Raw genomic sequence first — 20,176 nt, forward strand, 5'->3', positions numbered from 1 at the left:
GTAGTACATCCCAGATCATAATGATTCACTGTGCAAACATTTTTGTTCTCATCTCACCTCTGTTTCTTTGACCAATTACCTTAAATTTGTGTCCATGATTATAGACCTACCTGGCACTGGGAACAGGTTCTCCTTGTTTACTCTTTCAGAACCCTCCAAGATTTTGAACAGCTCTATTAAATCTCCCCTTAACCTTGTCGGCTCTAATGAAAACAATCCAAGTTCCTCTAGTTTCTGCAAGTAACTAAAGTCCTGCATCTTTGCTACTATTTAAGTAAATCTCCTCTGCATGCCCTCTAAGGCCACAAGATCATTCCTAAAGTGTGGTGCCCAGAATTAAGCACAATACACCATTTGAGGCCTAGGTAATGATTTTTAAATATTCAGTATAACTTCTTTGCTTTTGAACTCTCTTCCACTGTTCATAAAACCAAGAATCCAGTATGCTTTTTTAACAAACTTCTCAACTTGTCCTGCCATCTTTACTGATTTTAGCACATCCCCAGATTTCCCTGTTCCTTCACAACATGTAAATTTGTGCCATTTGGTTCATGTTACCAACATTCTTCTTCCCAAAATCCATCACTTCAATTTTTTATGCATTAAATTGTAACTGCCATGTCTCTGCCCATTTCATCTGTCCGTGTCCTTCTGAAGTCTCTTACTATCCTTCTCACTATTCACTTCATTTCTGAGCTCTGCGTCATTTGCAAACTTTAAAATAATATTCTGATATTCAAATCCAAGTCATTAACATATAGTATAATAGTAGCAATCCAAAGGTTGGCGGACACCACTGAGTACTTCCTTCTTGTCCGAAAAGCAACTATTCACCACTAAGATCTGCTTTCTGTCCCTTAGCCAATTTCATATCTACTCTGCCACTGCCCCTTAATCCCAAGGCCTTCAATTCTTCCAATAAGTCTATTATGTAGGGTTATTACATAATAGGGTTATTACATAGTTGAACTTTGGCTTAGTTAGTAACATGCCAGACTGTTAGTTGGAAGGTTCTAGGTTCAAGTCCCTGTCCTGAATTTGAATGCCAAAATTATGGGAATATTACACTGTCAGGGGTTCCATCTTTTGGATGAGATGTTAAACTGAAACCCTGTCTGTTCTCTCAGATAAATGTAAAAGATCCAATATTTAGTCCTCAATCAACATCACAAAAACAGGTTATCTGGCCACTGTGACACTGCTGTTTGTGGGAACTTGCTGTGTACAAATTTGTTATATTTTCTAAATTACAACTCTTCGAAAAAGTACTTAATTGGTTGTAAAGAGCTTTGAGACATCCTCTGGTCATGAAAGGAGCTATTTTACATTGTTCTTTTATTGCATCAATGCCTTTTGAAAGACCATATACAAAATATTAACTGCATTACCATCCTCGACCCTCTCCATTATTTCATCAACGAACTCAAACAAGATAGTCAAGCACAATTCATCTTTAACACATCCATGCTGACTGATTTATTATTCGTGTTTTCCCATGACAAATAATATTGCCTTGGATTATTTTCTCTGAGTTAATCACTGACATAAGGCTGACTGTCCTGTAATTGCTAGGTTTATTTGTCTCCCTTCTTTGAGCAGGGCATAGCATTTGCAATCTTGAAGTCCTCTGTCACAGAAACATAGAAAATAGAAGCAGAAGTAGGTCATTCGGCCCTTCGAGCCTGCTCCGCAATTCAATATGATCATGGCTGATCCTCTATCTCATGCCATACTCCCACTCTCTCCCCATAACCCTTGACACATTTAGAGTCTAGAAATCTATTTCCTTCTTAAATTTATTTAGTGACTTGGCCCTCACAGCCCTCTGTGGTAGAGAATTCCACAGGTTCACCACCCTCTGAGTGAAGAAGTTTCTCCTCACTTCAATCCTAAGTGGCCTACCCCATATCCTGAGACTGTGAGCCCTTGTTCTAGAACCTCCAGCCAGAGGAAACATCATCCCTGCATCCAGTCTGTCCATCCCTGTCAGAATTTCATATGTTTCAATGGGATCCCCTCTCATTGTTCAGAACTCCAGTGGATACAGGCCTTGTTGGCCCATTTTCTCCTCATACGACAATCCTGCCATCCCAGAATCAGTCTGGTAAACCTACATTGCACTCCCTCTAAGGCAAATATACCCTTTCTTAGGTTAGGAGACCAAAACTGCACACAATACCCCAGGTGTGGTCTCAGTCCTGTACAGCTGCAGTGAGACAACCTTGTTTCTGTACTCAAGTCCACTCGCAATGAAGGCCAACATACCATTTGCCTTCTTAACTGTTTGCTGCACCTGCATGCTTGCTTTCAGTGATTGGTGTACAAGGACATGCAGGTCCCTTTGTACATCAACATTTCCCAATCTATCACTATTTAAATAATCCTACCGAAGTGGATAACTTCATATATCCACGTTATACTGCATCTGCCATGTATTTGTCCACTCATTCAACTTGTCTAAATTGCCTTGAAGCCTCTTTACATCCTCTTCACCACTCACATTCCCACCAAATCCACATCCACTGGTTCTTCCTTATCTATTTTGCTAGTTAGGTCCACAAAAAAACTCCAGTCGGTTTGTCAAACATGATTTCCCTTTCATAAATCCATGTGGACTTTGTTTAATCCTATTGATATTTTCTAAGTGTCCTGTTATCACATCCTTTATAATAGACTCTAGCATTTTCCCCACTGCTGATGTTAGGCTAACCGGTCTGTAATTCCCTGTTTTCTCCCTCCCCCTTTTTTTAAATAGCGGGGTTACATTTGCCACCCTCCAATCTGCTGAGACTGTTCCAGAATCTACAGAATTTTGGAAGATGACAACCAATACATCCAGTATTTTCATGACCACCTCCTTTAGTACCCTGGGATGTAGATTATCGGGCCCTGGGGATTTATCAGCTTTCAGTTCCATTAATTTCTCCAGCACTATTTTTTAAGTAATACTAATTTCCTTCAATTCCTCCTTCTCAATAGACCCATGGTTCCCTAGCATTTCTGGGAAGTTATTAGTTTCTTTCTCTGTGAAGTCAGAAATAAAATAGTTGTTTAATTGTTCTGCCAGTTCCTTATTCTCTATTATAAATTCTCCCATTTTGGATAGTAAGGGACCTACAATTGTTTTCACTAACCTTTTTCTTTTTACATAGTTATAGAAGCTTTTACAGTCAGCTTTTATGCTCATTGCAAGTTTACTCTCATACCCTGGCCGGGATTTTCCGGCCCCATCACAGGCAGGACCTGCTGTGGGCGAGGCAGCGCTTCAGCCAGAAGTCCATTGACTTGCAGAGGGATCGTAAGATCTCCAAGGCAGGCGGGTGCGGAAAATTCAGCCATCTATTTTTCCCCTCTTAATCAATTTCTTTGTCCTCCTTTGCTGAATTCTAAACTATTCCCAGTCCTCAGGCTTGCTACTTTCTCTAGCAACTGTATATGATTGCTCTTTGGATCTAATACTATCCTTAATTTCTTTTGTCAGCCATGGTTGGGCCGCTTTTCCTGTTGTGCTTTTACACCAGAAATAAATGTATAACTGTTGCAATGCATACATTTGTTTCTTAAATAATAGCCATTGCCTATCCACCATCATGTCTTTTAATGAAGTTCCCTAATCCAAGCCAACTTACGCCTCATATATTCATAGTTTCCTTTGTTTAGATTTAGGACCTTAGTTTCGGATTGGGCTACTTCATGTTCCATGCTAATGAAAAATTCTGTCATGTTATGGTCACTGTTCCCTAAAGGACTCCACACAACAAGGTTATTAATTAATCCCTTCCCACTCCCATATCTAAGGAGGGTTGAAAGACAATGGCCAGAGCCTCCAAAATCTCCACCCTTACTTCCCCCAACAACCTAGGATGTATCACATCCAGTCCAGGTGACTGTTTCTGTTTTGGGGACTGCCAACCTTAAGTACCTCCTCCATAATTACTTTTATCCTATTCAATATTACTGCTACCTCCTCCTATGGAAGAAAGAATCAGGTAAAATTTGAAAATCACCATTCTGAATGAGTAATGAGTATGTCAGTGAATTAACCATATTGTTATAGTCAAAGTATTGAAATCAAATTTGCAGTTAATCTAAGTGTGGCTAGATTGGGGAAATATTTGACTATGTGGGGAGAAACAGCTCCACAAAGCAGCTATACAGAAATTTTATTATGTTTTTCAAAATATTAAGATAACATTATGAACCGGAATTGTCATACATCCTAAATATTTTAGAAGGGAATTATCTCCAAAAACCTTCTGCTGCATCCTTCTCTATTCCAAGACTATTTTGGAAAGCTCAGGGAACCACGAGACTAAGCACCTCCTCAAATCCCTTACCCTGTGCACTTCACCTTCAGCTCTAGTACCGAGTTTAAAGTGTTTAAGGATTTCTTCGTTTCTAAAAATGAGACCAGCTGCGTAGCTGATTTCCTCGTCTCGGCCAAGAGGTCAGGAAATTGGAGCAAGAGTGGACCATAAGGCCCATCGACCACCCCTCTCTCTCTTCTCAATCTAACTCAAATCTTCCATCCAACTTCCCCTTTCTCCCTAAGCTTATTTTTTCCATATGACCCACATCTTAATCCTTTAATTCCCATCTCTATTTCTGCTTGTGACAATTCAGTTCCCCATCCTGATCCCCATGCTAGTGACATTGTTAATGGTTCCATTTACTCAGGCACAATTCCTGGTCATTTGAAAATTGCTGCCATCAATCACTTTTTTAATCATACACCTCGTCAACCACCACCCCATTGTCAATATCCCTTTCATCTGTAACTGATTGTCAGTCCATATTTCTTAATTAGGTGAGCTGAGTTTAACTGTTTTTTTTAGCAGCATCAGTTCTTAAAGTGTTGTTAACACAAGGTTACTTTTTGGCTGTGCCTTTTTTCAATCTACATGTGGCTTAACTGAGTCAATATGTCACCTTTCCACCTTATCAACATTCTAGTTCAAATATCTATAACTACCTATTCCATCTGAATTTCACTCAAATTCTTCATGAAAATGCTTTGAAACTGTGTGAGCTTCTGCTTTCCTTGTGGCATAACGCACTTCTCGCTGTTTGCAGTATGTTTTCAGTGTGGTTTAAAAGAACTTTCAGAAACAGCTTAATTGCGGTAGGTTCATATGAGTGGAACTACCTCTAAGCTTGTGCATTTCCTGTGCAGTAATGGTGCTCTGCACCTTATCATGGTTTCATCTACCACCCAAGTGCAGAGCTGGTTGACAGACTGAGGCACCCACCTATTTTGCAGAGCAACCATTCCATACATCTGCTTTTTCAGCAGTGCAGACAGCTTGACCCTCAACAATGGTGTGAAGGTGACTGAGCTTAAAAATGGACACAATTCATATTGGGTTATAAATTTGATTCTCAATTAGAGTCATGTTGCTTGTAATTGAATCCCGCAGCAAGCAATATGTCAGGAAAAAAGCTACTATCTAACTGTGTCCATAACAAGAATTAGTTGACATCCCTTCAATTGTAGTTGGGAATAAGTTGGGAACTAAATAAAATGTGCTTACATCAGACAGCTGCTGATATCAGACTAGCATATATGAATTTGACCTTTATTTTTATACTGTTGCACAGGTATTTTCTACAGAGGAAACAACCCAGTTTGCTTACACAGCTACAACATGCATCTAGATGCAAGATGTAAAGAAAAACTTGCATTCTTATTGAAAACAACACACCCAACATTTACACAAAATAAAGCACTCCTGTTAAAATAACCAGAAACAAAGGAACAAGTTAAAATATACATTTGTAGTTTGTCAAAACAAACTTGAACCTAGGTATACACTTTTGGAAAAAATATTTTGACAGATGAATTCTTATTTTTGGAATGATGTTGCAGTGTCAACAATTTCACTTGATCGCTATTAGGAGCCCACAGAAAATGTGACTGTCAAATGGTATCAAGTTTTTCTGTACCACTGTAAGCACAGCATGTTGGAATCTTGTCAGGAATACATGAAACACTGTCTGCAATGGCAAGGAAATCAGAAGGAATTCAACTTCATTAGTCGAGCACAGTCATCCAGCTGGGACACTGCCCTCTGTTTCTCACGTCAGCCTATTAAAAATTAATTTCCAGAACCTGGAGCCCAGACATCTTACGCTGCCAGAAGTGTGGGAAGATAGAAATTTTGCTTGCCACTACACTCCCGCAGTAACCCCAGCTCCAAATCCCCAGAACAAAGTCATGGAGTCTATACCCCTATAGTGCAGCTGGAGGAATGCAAAGTGGTTCCTTGATGCTCCAAGAGGTAGAATCAGAAGTTGGATCAAGCAGAAGGAAAATGTTTTGAAACTTATTCTCTGGAATGACAGGGCCATTCAGCAACAGTGATCAATTATCACTAAATTTTGCAGTCTTTACTAGCCCAGAATGGGACCTGCACCTCCTCTCAGTTTGGTGTCAAGTAGTGGGCAGAAGAAATTCCTGTCAGCACAACACCCAGCACAATAGTTTAGATGGTGTGAAAATTCAGTGGAACCAAATTAGGATGCCTCTCCAGAACTTCACCAGAATTCCACCCATATCCAACCACAGGCAGAATTTTGAGATTTGGATATTTGTCTATTTTAGGTTCACATGGTCTGCTTTCCAGCATGACTTGGGTCAGCTCACATTTTTAAAGAAAAAATTGGTGTGGAAATTATGAATTTCTCAACAGATTAAATATAGCCTGTGGTTTGAACAAATATATTACAGGTTCAAGTCTAAACACCGAATTCACTTGCCAATGCTGGGACAAATTCCTTTATCTTTTAGTTGGATTTCTTGGCATAGAGAGAAAGACTTGCATTTATATAGCACCTGTCACGACCAAAGGCATCCTAAAGTGTGTAGTCACTGTTGAAATGCAGGAAACACAGCAATCAATTTGTGCACATCAAGGTCCCACAATAGCAATATGATAATCACCAGATAATCTGTTTGTGACATTGATTATGAAATAAATATTGGCTGGGACACCTGAGATAACTACCCTGCTCTTCTTCAAAATAGTGCCATGGAATCTAGCTGAGAGGGTGGATGGGGCCTCTGGTTAATGTCTCATCTGAAAGAAGCCACCTTCAACTGTGCATCATTCCCTCTGTATTCGCTGGAGTGTCGGCCTTGAATTTTGTGTTCAGGTCATGGATTTGGACTTAAATTCACAACCTTCTAACTCAGAAGCAAAACTGCTACCAAATGAGCTACAGCTGAAATGGTTTACTGACTTTTGTAAGTCCACTTCACTGCAGTTAAAAAGCCTGACATTGTCCATCTGTGTACACTCAGAGTATATTTGTGAGTGCAGACAATGGATTTGACTAGAATCTGTTTTTACTGGGCAGGAATCAGCCTGGTATGTTTCCCTTTCTATCTCCTCAGTGATTTAGTCAAGGGCTTATGAAATTCATTTGCAACTTAAACTCATCAACTGAAGAAACTTAAACAAATCAGAACTGGGCTTGGAACTCAGGCCTTATGTTTTATAGTCCAGTAACTCAGAGCTGTTGTTAATGGGCTACTTCTAACTTCTATTAATTTTTGGATTATATTTAGGTATTTATAATGGCATCTATATCTGAGCCCTTTTCTAAGGATGCAGCATTTCTGATAATTTTTTCAGTATTTAAGTGATAATATAAAGCGCATTCAACACTTTAAACAATCCCATATCATTGGGATAAATATTTAGTTATAAAAAAACTCACTCACCTGAAATGACTGAACTATATCTTTCACAGAATCCTTTTATGTACCAGCTCTTACGTTAGCTTTAACTTGACTACTCTATTCTTCAGTTATGAACTCAGAAATAACTCCAACTAATTACAATCCAGTGTTCAACGTAATTGTGATGGAATATATCAACTTGCATCTTACTCATGTGCATTACTGAAATCAATTGACGACAAATTTATATTTTTGTTGAGGTGAGTGGAAACTAAAAAACCTAAACCATTTTCTGTCAACGCCCACTGTATTGTTTCCTGTTAACCAAGTATCTTAAATTCCTGTTAAATTACATTATTTTGTCTACAATATATATTTTAACTTGTTTGTGCACCAAACGACACATCTTACATATTCTTAAAGTACATCAATAAGCATTGGAAAAAAACTTCCATAAAAATCTTACAGTTCTACATAGTTGTTTTCTGCTTCAAAACCAATTTGCAACACCCAAGTAGGTGCCATTTTAAAACCATTTTATGCTGTATTTAACAGAATAAATTATAATTTTTTTCCTGTCAAACGTACCTGCTAATACTTCAGACAAATTCTTCTGGAACAAGTATTAAAAAGAGTAAAACCATTTACGAAAACCGAAGCTGGCACAGCACCTGTGTTAATGGCACCAGAATATGTCGGGGTGCAGGTGCACATTGAGGCTTCACTTCGACCCGGAAGTTCTGCTCGACTTTATTGTCTATGTGGAGCCGTCCATTTGCTTATGTTTTCGGTTCATAAAAATTTTAAAACCATGAATCAGCTTTCCATTGTACAGGGCCGAATATGCTTTTGCATTTGTGCAGTATTTAATTTTAAATAATAATGGAAATATCCTATCTAGTGTATTGCATAAATTTAAAGAGGCAATCTTACCGCCAAGATCCCTTTTTAAAAATCTGATAGCGTGAAATATGTTTAACATTAACATCTTTTTGGTTCTGTTCATAGTTTTAAAATATATTTTATATGGACAGTGAATGTTGGTGACATCCTCAGCAGTATGTAGTATGGAAAGACTAAGATTTGAAGATGAGGGAAGTAAATTCTTACAGATATAGTCATAAATACTGGAGTAATTGACAGAAAAAAACAATGTGATATTAGTGATAATCATAACTCTTTGGAGTTACATATTTAAAAGAGGACCTGGCGGTGACTCACTCTTTAAGTAATTACAAGCTTCTAAATTTACCAGTCTACAATTAATAGACTTCAATTATCTAAAACATACAGGAGGCAAAAAGACAAAGTAAATGGCAAAGAGGATGAAGTGTTCCTAAAATATGTACAGGAGAACTTTCTTAATTAGTAATTTTCTAGCCCAATGTGGAAAGAAGCAGTGTGAAATCCTGTTCTCAGGGGTTAATTCAGGCACTTGCAATGTGTTTCAGCAGGACAATATCTGGGCAACAATGATCATTATATAATTCCCCTTACAGCAGAAAAATCAATGGCGAAAATACCCAACCAGAAGACAGCCACTTTCAGCAATTTGAGAGGGATCTAGCATAACTGGACTGGAAGCAAAAAATTGTCAAATTGTAAAAGAGCAATTGCGGGTCTTCAAGGCAGAGATAGGTTGGGTATAAACCAAGCATGTTCACATAAGGAGAGAAGATTCATTATCTAAAGTTAGAGCTTCCTGGATAACAAGGGAAAAAGAGATTAAAATAAAATAGAAAAAGGGTGGCCTATGACAACCCTCAGGTATAGGATAAAAGTGAAAACCAGGCAGAATACAGAGATTGCAGGGGGAAATTGAAAAACGGTTTAAGAAGGGCAAAGAGAGGATGAGAGAAGATTAGTGTGTAATATATAAAGGGAAATCAAAAAATATTTTATAAATATATAGAAGTATAAAGATAGTTAAAGGAAAGGTAGGTCAGATTAAGGGCACAAATGGAAATGTTCCTGTGGAGACAGATGTCATTACTGAGGAACAGAGTGAGTACATTGCATCTGTCTTCACTAAAGAAATGGATTAAGTTAATATTGCAGTAGAAGAGGTGAGGAATAGAAATATTGGATAGAATAAAATTAGATTGAAAGGAGGTGCTAAATAGGTAGGGAATCACTCAAAGTAAACAAGCTACTTGATCCAAGTTGGATGCATCCTCAGTTGCTGAGGGAAACTAGGGTAGATTTAGCAGAAGCTCTGACCACTGACCACAATCTTTCAATTCTCCTTGGATTTGGGAGTGATTCATGTAGTATAAGGGTCTGGCACATAAAGGGTTACCATGGGACTGAGTACAGTATCGCCCACACAGTGATGTAAGAGAACACATGACCTGCATTTAGGGGTCAATTTAGTGTTGGACAGAGCTGTGTGTACAATCAAGGATGGAGACAGCTCCTAGCTTGAACGTTTAACTGTATGTATCTAGATAGCTCTTGCAGTTAATAAATACATCGGGCAAAGTTTTTAGCTTGGCAGGCGTGCGTGCGTCCAACCCGCTGATGAGCTTTGACGTTGGGCAAGCATCTTGACATCAATGCGTAGTCGCGCAATATTTTTGTCGGGGGGTGCGCGCCAGAGTTAGCAGCGTGCCTGCTGACAATTAAAAGGCCTCTTAAGGCCATTAAGGGATCAATTAAATAGACTTTTTCTCTGCCGATCCAACCTCATGGTTGGCAGGGCAGGCGAAAAGGCCAAGCAGCCTTTGCACTTTTTAGGAAACCTCATCCACGGGCGGGATGAGGTTTCCTAAAGCAAATAAAAATAAAATAAAAATTTTAAAATTTAATTAATAACATGTCCCAGCTCATGCGACAGAGTCACATGAAGGCACATGTTTTAAAACATTTTTCATTTCTTTATTTTTTTTTTAGACTCTTCATCTCTCTGAGGCAGCTCCATGCCTCAGGGAGATTATCAAGCGCGCACTTGCACGCATGCAGAAAGTTTGCGCACGCCCCACTCGCCCTCATGCTACCGCCCGCACAGGCAGCGCTGGGCACTGTCATGTGCGTTTCACGCTGGGTGTGACTTAATTAGCCCGCCAGCATGAAATCGCCTTCCGGCCTCGATTGCGGGTAGCAGTCAGCTCCCCAACCGCGCCCGCCTGACGAGCTAAATTCTGCTCATACAGTTAATGTACTTAAAGCTACAAAGATTTCATTAAGACCTACCGAAGGTATCCAATGCCCTACAACATGGTGGCAGTGAGGGGAAAAACCCAAAAGCTCGCAAAAAATGCAAAGAAAAACTAAATTCCTGCAAAACTAAATAAAAATTCAAAGCAACATTCTGACCTGAAGAAAAGCTTGAGAAGCAGACGGGCAGAGGAAAATCACCAAGGAAAGGTTCCAAAGAAAGAATTGGGAATTGAAGGCAAGAATTTAAAATTCCTCACTGCAACAGAAGGCTCCATAGAATCTCTTGGAAGTCCAGCTTCAACTCCAAGACTGCAGAGTCAGCAGAACTACAAGGGGTGAGCTAAAACATCTAAATTCCAGGACACAACAGTCCTGGGAACTTTTAAATTGTTCAGTGGTCAGAAACCAGGTTCCTGAGCCGACACCTGAACACGCGACATCCAAGCTTGGTCCAAAAAGAGAAAAATTAATTAATTAATTCAGAAGAATCAAGACTAAAGAATCAGCTTTAAAGAGCAGCAGAGAGCAGGATTGAACACTTTTGTAACCCTAAAGCATAGTGCTGAAACGGAGAAGTCAGCAGGTAATCTATCCAAGCCGCCATTGTTCATAATTTTTTCAAGCTGAGTACGAGCGCCATTACAGCAGAAACCTGCCAAAACTGGTAAGTGCAGGAAAACCCTTTATCTTCAAATGAACAATGGCACCATCTTGAATTTCAGCAACTCCTTAAAGCTGAACCTATACTTTAAAATTTTTAACCTTGGGTCAAAAATCCAACTTACCTGATCAATTTGGACTCATCCAAAAGCCAAACCTTATGGAAAATTGGGTATCTTGGAGAAGAAAATTTTGAAACTACAAAAGTACATCAGGTCTCAGTAGAAAGTTAGAAAAAGTCCAGATTAATATTTTTATACTGGTTTTTATACTTTTCATACTGGTTTGGTGAGCATGTTGATGAAGCAATCCTAATTCAACACATTGATGAATCCTCAACCAGCTTTGATTAAATATCAGATGAATATTTTAAGTTGTGGATTTTAAGTTGCACAGAGCTTAAAAAGAGGCACAGGAAGCCCCCAGTAAGGCACCAAAATGAAAAAAGACAATACTCAAATAAATCCTACGATGGCGTCAGGGAGGCAGGGAACTTTCTGGGAGTTTCAAAAATATATCTTTTTGGAAATCCCAACACATTATCTGAGTTGCCACAGCAGGTGACAATGGGGAGTGAGCAGTTGGCTGTGAATAAAGGAAAAATATCTAATTAAAGCCAAAATAAACAAACCCTGCAAAAGGGTTTGAAAATGTTTGTATCAGAACTGAATTGGAAGATTTGAAACTGAAAATTCAAGCTGAGTATATACACTTGGAAATGCATGAGACACTAAAATGAACCAAATTGTTCAAGATTTAAACAAGTAAATTTTTGAGGGGTCACAGAGGCACAAGAAAGAGCTGAAGAAAATGCTCGGCCATTTGGAAGAAAACGCTCGGACATTTGGAAGAAAACTTAGAAAGATGGTACATTTCCAATGAGATATACGAAGAGATGAAAATAAAGAACCTAGAATGGCAAGAGAAAGTAGAAGTTCTCACAAAAGATCGTGAGGAGTCTCAAAAACATCAGCAGAAGCACAATTACAGAATGCGAGCTTGAACAATAGCACCAATGCATTATACTCTGCCAAGGAAAACTGATCAATGGGAGAGAATCAACCTTCATGTACGAAAGATGTACAAAAGTAAGAACTAATGAGAACACTGGAATGTTGCTCACAGGAAGTAGAACACTTGAAAGAGGACTTGAAACGCTTAAATGATGAACTTGTAGAAATAAATACAACAAAAATGGATCTTCAATTAAAACTTGGTGAACTTCAAGCATCAGAAGTCTCCAATAAGCATTATATAAAATGTCAGGAATGGGAGAAGGAATTGCTGATGAATCAGAACAGTTGCTTGAAAGTAGAATTAACAACCAAAACTGATGGACTCCTTGAACTCCGATCCAATCTGCACAACGTGAAGGATGAGATGCACGTATGGAAGAGGAAATCCAAACTTTAAAAGCAGAAGAGGTGAATTCTACAGAATGGATTGAAGATCTAACAAGCGAATTGAAAGAGTCTAAGAAGCAGCGAGTGACCATGGAGGAAAGACTCTGAAAAGAAGTGAATGCCTAGGTGAAGTTGTCAAACTTATACAAGAGTTCCACAGTTAACTCTGAAACAAAAGCAACTCAACTTACCAGAGTTGTTACTAAACTGAATGAAAAGATTCATAAGCTCAAAAAACAACTGGAAAAAAATAAAGTAATCAAAAAATTGGCTGAAATTGTGAAGCAAGTGGGAATGAAGGTCCTATTGTTGAAACATGAACTTCCATATGTGCCACGGTGAGCTGCACATCCGCCCTGGAAAAATGGGATAAATCTACAGCTACCTATCACCACAGCTGCTGAATCGACAAAGAGCAGTTCAATACCAAGGAATGGAAAATGAGGATGTAAAGATACCCAGATGTCAGAACAACCTCCAAACCAACAGAGTTTACCTGCAACGACAGAGCCTAATATTCCTCCAGCAGTAGTGCAAACAAAATATGGAAGGGTTAATATGCCTCCAGACAGTCTGAACTTATGAACTCAGAAACTTGAAGGGGAGAGATGGGGCAGTATTAACAATGTCAACACAAGAAGTAAACGAGCATAACTTGAAATACACTGTATAAAGACTTGGGGGAGGTGTATTATAAGGGCCTGGGATGCAGAGGGTTAACATGGGACTGAATACAGTACCGCCCACAGTGATGTAAGAGAACATATGACCTACACCTAGGGGTCAGTGCAGTGTTGGACAGAGCTGTGTGTACAAGCAAGCATGGAGACAGCTCCTAGCTTGAATCGTTTACTGTATATATGTACATAGTTCTTGCATTTAATAAATACATACAGTTAACATACTTATGACTACAAGGACTTCATTAAGATCTACCTAATGGTATCCAACACTTTACAACAGTGAGAGGGTTACAAATGTTGCACCTCCAATCAAAAATGGGGAGAGAGGTGTAAACCTATTTCAAAGAGGCCAATCAGCCTAATGCCAATAGTGGGAGAACTACTAGAGGCCACTGTCAAAAACAAAATTAATTCATACTTAGAGGTATGGGTTAATAAAGGTATACCCAGAATGGATTTGTTAAAGGCAAAATGTGTCTGACTAACTTGATTGAGTTCTTTGATGAAGTAACAGAAAAGTTGATGAAGGTAGTTCAGTAATATATATATGGGTTTTCGAAGAGATTTTGATAGAGTACCACATAACTTTATTCAGAAATTCGAAGTACCTGGTATTAAAGGGACATTGGATAATGTGGGTACAAAATTGGTTAAGGTTTAGGTGGTAGAGAACAGTGATGAGCAAATATTTATCTGACTGGAGAAAAGCAGGCTCCCAGCCTGCCCGCCAACTTTAAGGTTGGAGAGGCAGGTCCTTTAAGTAGTGCAATTGCTTTTTAAATGACCTCAATTGCCCATTGACAGGTCGGCAGGCGCACAGCTGATTGAGCTGTGCCCCCACCAACCTGAAAATTGAAATGACACCCCCCCGCCAAGGGTCTGAATTATGGCCACTTCTTATGATGTAGACATCAACTATATGGGGAATACAATTTCAAAGAATGATTTTAAAAATTGGCAATATAGCAAATAGTGAGGAGGATAGCAGCAGTCTTCAGGAGGATATAGACTGAAATGGGGAGACATATGGCATATCGAATTTAATGTGGGTAAGTATGAAGCAATAAAGTTTGGGGAAAACAGCATGAAGAGGGGGTAAAAAGTAAATGGCACTATTTTGAAGAGAGTACAAAAGTAGAGAGACCTGGGGGTGCATATTCACAAATATCTGAAGGTGGCAGGATAAGTTGATAGCCATTAAGAAATCATATGGGATATTTGCCTTTGTAATAGGGACATCAAATTGGAAACAAGAAAGTCATGCTAAATCTTTACAAATCTCCTCAGCTGGAGTATTGTGTACAATCCTGGGCACTGCATTTTAGAAAAGATGTCAAGGCTTTAGAGAGGGCATAGAGGAGGTTTACCAGGATAATACAAGGAATGAGGATGTTCTGTTATGTGGAGAGGTTGGAGAAGATGGGGTCACTCTCCCTGGAGCAGAAAAAGTTAAGGAGAGACCTAACGGAGGTATTCAAAATTATGAGCGGTTTTGATAGAGCAAAAAGGGAGAAACTGTTTCCCTGGCACTGGGTCAAAGACGAATGGTCATAGATCGAAATAATGAGCAAAAAGAAAGTGAGGAGAAATACTTTCAGAGATTTATTAAGATCTGGACCTCACACTTGGAAGGGTATTGGAATCAGATTCCATAGAACATGCAAAAGGTAACAGGACACTGCAATCAAAGGGGACTAATTTGCACGGTTATGGAGAAAAAGGTGGTGTTTGGGTCTAAGTTGGACAACTCTTTCAAAGTGCTGACACAGGCAGGACAGGCCGAATAGCCTCTTTTTATGCTAAAATATTCTATTCTATTGTTCGACATGTAATTTTACATTGGATGCTTTTGACCTTGCAATTGTAGCCATATGAAAACCATTCAATGCTATAATGTGGACCGTACATCCGAGAAAAAGGTTTTTCATGCTATTTTATTACAATACATGCCAAGTGAAGCACAGCATATCATCAGGAACACAGGCTTAAGATGATTAAATAAATTGAATTAAATGTTGCTTTCTGTTTTAAAATATTCTGTTCCCAAGTTGAGGAAGATTGGATGCTGAAAAGTAAATGAAAATCTTTGCATTTTGAGTGCTCAATGTCACTATGGAGTCCTCACAAACCAGATTTATCACAGATGGTACAGAATAAAACTTCCTTTACTCTGCTGTGGCAATTTGCCACAGCCCCAATCCCAAAAGGGCAACAGGTACCACAAGATGCTACTTTGCTCATTTTCCACATCAGCCACCCTATGGCCTCTTTGATTGCCGATTGGTGCCAAATTAGGAACAGTTTTGTGTTATAGACCCAATTACACTTGGAACTGGTGTACATCTGAAATACCTACACTTGTACACTCTATTTGATTGCTAAATTGATACCTGATCAAATACACTCAAGTCAGACAATCATATCCACGTAATATGAAACTCCGGGATTAGAATTCATATTTGTCTATTTGAGAATCAAGTACCCAACTAGCCATTAATCAATTAGTCCAAATAATTATGAAGTACAAAAGACTATTAACAGGAGGTTGTGCATCAGATGAGTGCAATTCCTCTTTGTCCTTTAGAATGTCATGTGTCCAAACATACTCCGAGATTTCGGTACATAGTCTAGGCAGCCACTTTGGTGTTGCATTAATGAAGTGTTGCACTGCTGTAGGTGCCAGATTTCAGATGAGATGTTAAACCAAGACCCTGTCTGCCTGGTCAGCGGAATGTAAAAGATCCCATGGTACTACTGAAGGAAGTGAAGGATGTTCTCCCAGTGGCCTAGCAAGCATTTGTCCCACAACCAATACCATCAGACCTGAATTATCTGATCTTTTATCCCATTCCTGTTTGTGGAAACTTGCTGTATTGGCAGCGGCATTTGCCTATATGACAACAGTGACGTTAAAAGTCATTCAGTCATTGGCCCTGAAGCAATTCTGAGAAGGTGAAAGGGCATTAGATAAATGCAGGCTCTTTCTCATATTAAATTCCTGTCCATTATTTTAACAAAGTCATTAATGCTTCTTTTTAACTTGGATTAATAATGTTGCATCAAATCCCTCATGTGTGCTATTCTAACATTATATTTAAGCTGTGCTAAAAACAAGGGATCTCAACTCCCAAATGTTTCTGAAATATATGACAGAAATAAATGCTTACTTTGTCAATCTACATAGCTTTTGTCAGAAACAGAAATTTACAGAGTTTTGACGTGATGCATATCGAAAAAATTGTAAAGGGCATTTAGTCCTCAAAAGTTTTAGTGAACAATATTTTCCTTGCTTACGCATTTTTGCATGTGACATAAACGCCACTGTAGTAATGACTAAGTATTTTTAAACTTTTGATCAAATCATTAGCTTTCTGATTACATCAGCAGATCTCATAAATTTGGCAGAACAGTGTTGGAAACCTTGTTAAGGTTGTTCCCCTAAGGTATCTGTAGCTTTGTTGTAGAACACACCAACATACTATTGACCATCTAAAGTTGATAGCTGCATAAATCAGGAACAAAATCCTTAACGCAAGTATGAATCTGCAAGCAATCAGTTCGAATGTTGGAACCTTCATGATGTATTTTCAAGGGAAGGTATCTCCTTGCCATTCTACATCACCATCTCTGTAAGTCAACATTTCAGCATCCCCAGGGGATGGTGGAAGCAAGCACAAGAAACATAGCCAAAAGTGCTATCTTTGGCTATGGCAGCCCTGTTATGGTAGTTACATGTGCTGTGGTAGCAGATGTCGCAGGTATCTGTTTCTCTGCTGAGAAAGAGTCTGTTGACTCCAGGTAAGGGCCATGTGACTCTGCTTATAATTGGCATCTTGATGGCTACAGCCAATCAGGCTTTGCTGCATTGATCACTCCAGCATGTCTTCTTTCAAGCAGTACCACTAAAAGCATGACCTACTGTGGACACGGTACTTTTAAAGAACTTTATACCATTATAGTTATAGAACTAGCCCAATGACAATGGAGGAACAGTGATATGTCCAGTCAGGATGGTGGGGAACTTGGAAATGGTGGCGTCCCCACAGTTTTGCTGCTTTTGTACTTCTTGGTGGCACAGGCAGCATGGCGAGTTGCTGCAGTGCCTCCGGTATGGTAAATACTGGAGTGCTATACAGTGCATTGGTGCTGGAAGGGGGTGGATAAGGTGGGTATGTGGGTATCCGGGTGCCAGCAGCTGGGCACAAAACAACTCTGATGCACGAAGTAGCATGGTCACAAAAATTAGAATCCATGTTGAATTTGAATTGAATTTCCATGAAGATTTCCCACTGTTCCTATCTCACCTAAGCTTTAAAAAAGATTTACCAAGTCTGTACATATTATGGTTAAAATTAAAATTGTATTTAACTTCATGATATAGATACAATCTGACTAAAATGGACACATCTGTATAGGGTTACAGTGGGTGCCATGTTTAATCATTTAAACTAACTGAGGAGAAAGATTGTTTCGATGACTGTTAAGAAAATGGGACTCACTTTGTTAAATTGCTCTATAAATTTGTTCCATAATGATAGTCTTAATCTTCTCTCCCTTCTGTTTTATATCTGTAGTACGTGTCTTATGTGGGGGTTTCAAACAAAACAGTAAATGGAAACAATCTGATGTAACTGGGTAACAGCTCGACGCTCGAGTCAATACAAAAATATTGTCAACATCGACTAGAGTGTGGAAATTCAGTATCATCAGAAAAGCTGCTTCAGCTTTCTGTTTAGTGAAGCGATCTTGAGAAGAACGTATATTTATGAGGGCTGGGCTGGGGAATCCCTGAAGGAATCCAAAAGCTAAAGAGATGCTTCCTTTCATGTCAAATCAATTGATACATTTGTTCTGAACTCTAATGCATGTAAGGAAACCTGCTTTTACTTCTGAGTTGAGTAATGTCACTGCCCACCAGATCAATGCTTTTCATGTGCAGGGGTTACAAATGGTTTGTGCATGTCATGCAACACATAATATTCAACAGAAGTAAATTATTCAAAAGCTAATTTAGAGTCTTGTGTATGCTGTACCACACTGTTTTTCTGCTGGTAGCAATTCTGCCATTGTGGACAAACAAGTAATGTAAACAGGCCTCTGTTGCTGCTGTCATTGCAGGTGTACACCATCAGAAGGTAGAGATCCCAGCTTCACATCTGACGCAAACAGTCACACAAAGCAGACCTGCATTTGGAACAACAGTAGCTTTTGCCACAACAATGAAGGCAATGAAAGTCTTTTATAATTGCTCGTCTGTCAGGATGTTCTTCACTCACTGGCATCAGCAGCTGTCCATTGGAATTAATCCTGGACAGGTTTGATGATGAGCAAGATTAACAAGATTAATTTGTAATGAAATTTGAATACATTGTCACAAGATTTCAAAACTTTGGCATCAAAATTCCTCAGAACGCCGGGATTGAGCTCACTAATGAGCTCCAGTGCTAATGCTGCCAAAGGGTGTGATCCTAGTTGGAGGTCACCTAAGTAACATGTAGCCTGTGCATGCATGCACCATATTTGAAGAGCCCAGGAAGCCTACGCCCCTCCCCACAGCCTTGCCGGTTTCTCCCACACAGTCCTCATCATCTTTGGTAAGGTGGCTACTCAGCAAAAAATAAATTTTCCCTCTCTTTGGGTCCCAGGTTTTCTCCGACATGGACCTTACTAGTGGGACCCACTGTTGCCCATTTAGAGGCTGCTGTGTTGCAATGTTAAATAACAGGCAGTCACAGATTCTTCAAGCCAATAGTGAGACCTCACTCAATCAACACCAACAAAAACGAATTCAGAAAATGCTGGAAATATTCAGCGGGTCTGGTAGCATCAAGAGAAAGAAACTGAGTTAACGTTTCAGGTCGCAGGTCATCAATCTGAAAACTTTGCTTCTCTCGCTACAGATGCTGCCAGAACTCCTGAGTACTTTCAGTGTTTGCTGCTTTTATTTCAGATTTACAGCATCTGTAGTATTTTGCTTTAGAATAGAAACTAATTGCTCACTTAGACATTACAAAGCAGATGCTGCATTTGTGTCACTGCAATTCTTTGCATTTGAAACAATTTGAGATGTTTCTGAGAGATATGACAGCATTTTTGCACTTTGTTTTCTCTTTTGAAAGCTAAAACCCAGATCCACCCTGTCAGGTTACTTCAGATTTTTGAGTTTGAGATGAAAACATGATTTTTAAAATTCATTAATAAGATGTGTGGGTGTGGGGTGGGTGGGGGGTGTGGGTGTTGTGTGGTCATTATACATCTTTATTTGGGCTTAGACTCCTACTACTTGTGCACTTAATATTTTTGCACTCCATTTGCTGGACCGATGGCCCTGAGAGTAAATCTGAAGTGCACTCAGAGTGGGGGAGTGTGATATGGAGTGTGAAACCTTGAAGGAGTCTCAGCGTATGAAAAAAGAGACATGCCTAAGCTTTTTGTCTTGTATTCATCAGGACACTCACAAGAATACCAATATAAGGGGGAAACAATAATTTGTATTGGAGATGAAGAGAGTGCTGATTGGTTGGCAAGTGTCATTGCCATGGAGAATGCACCACTGATGGTGACTGTTAACTGCCTAGCATTGTTTGAAA

The 20,176-nt window shown here is 39.2% G+C and overlaps 1 protein-coding gene across 3 annotated transcripts in view; it reads right to left on the minus strand.

Annotated features, from left to right (window-relative positions):
- The window catches only part of cd247 (CD247 molecule), a 141,238-nt gene that overhangs the window by 47,560 nt on the left and 73,502 nt on the right, over positions 1 to 20,176 (minus strand). Inside the window, exon 1 of one of the 3 annotated variants that reach the window (XM_041210755.1) lies at positions 8,270 to 8,390. The exons of 1 other annotated variant lie outside the window; for it this stretch is intronic. The gene's annotated coding sequence lies outside the window, so the exon portion shown is untranslated. Of the gene's footprint in view, positions 1 to 7,723; positions 7,910 to 8,269; positions 8,391 to 20,176 lie in introns of those variants that run through there. One more of the 3 variants, XM_041210754.1, reaches the window with a different exon arrangement.

This window comes from Carcharodon carcharias, chromosome 18, assembly GCF_017639515.1.
Source record: "Carcharodon carcharias isolate sCarCar2 chromosome 18, sCarCar2.pri, whole genome shotgun sequence".
In the NCBI taxonomy this organism is placed as follows: Eukaryota; Metazoa; Chordata; class Chondrichthyes; order Lamniformes; family Lamnidae; genus Carcharodon; species Carcharodon carcharias.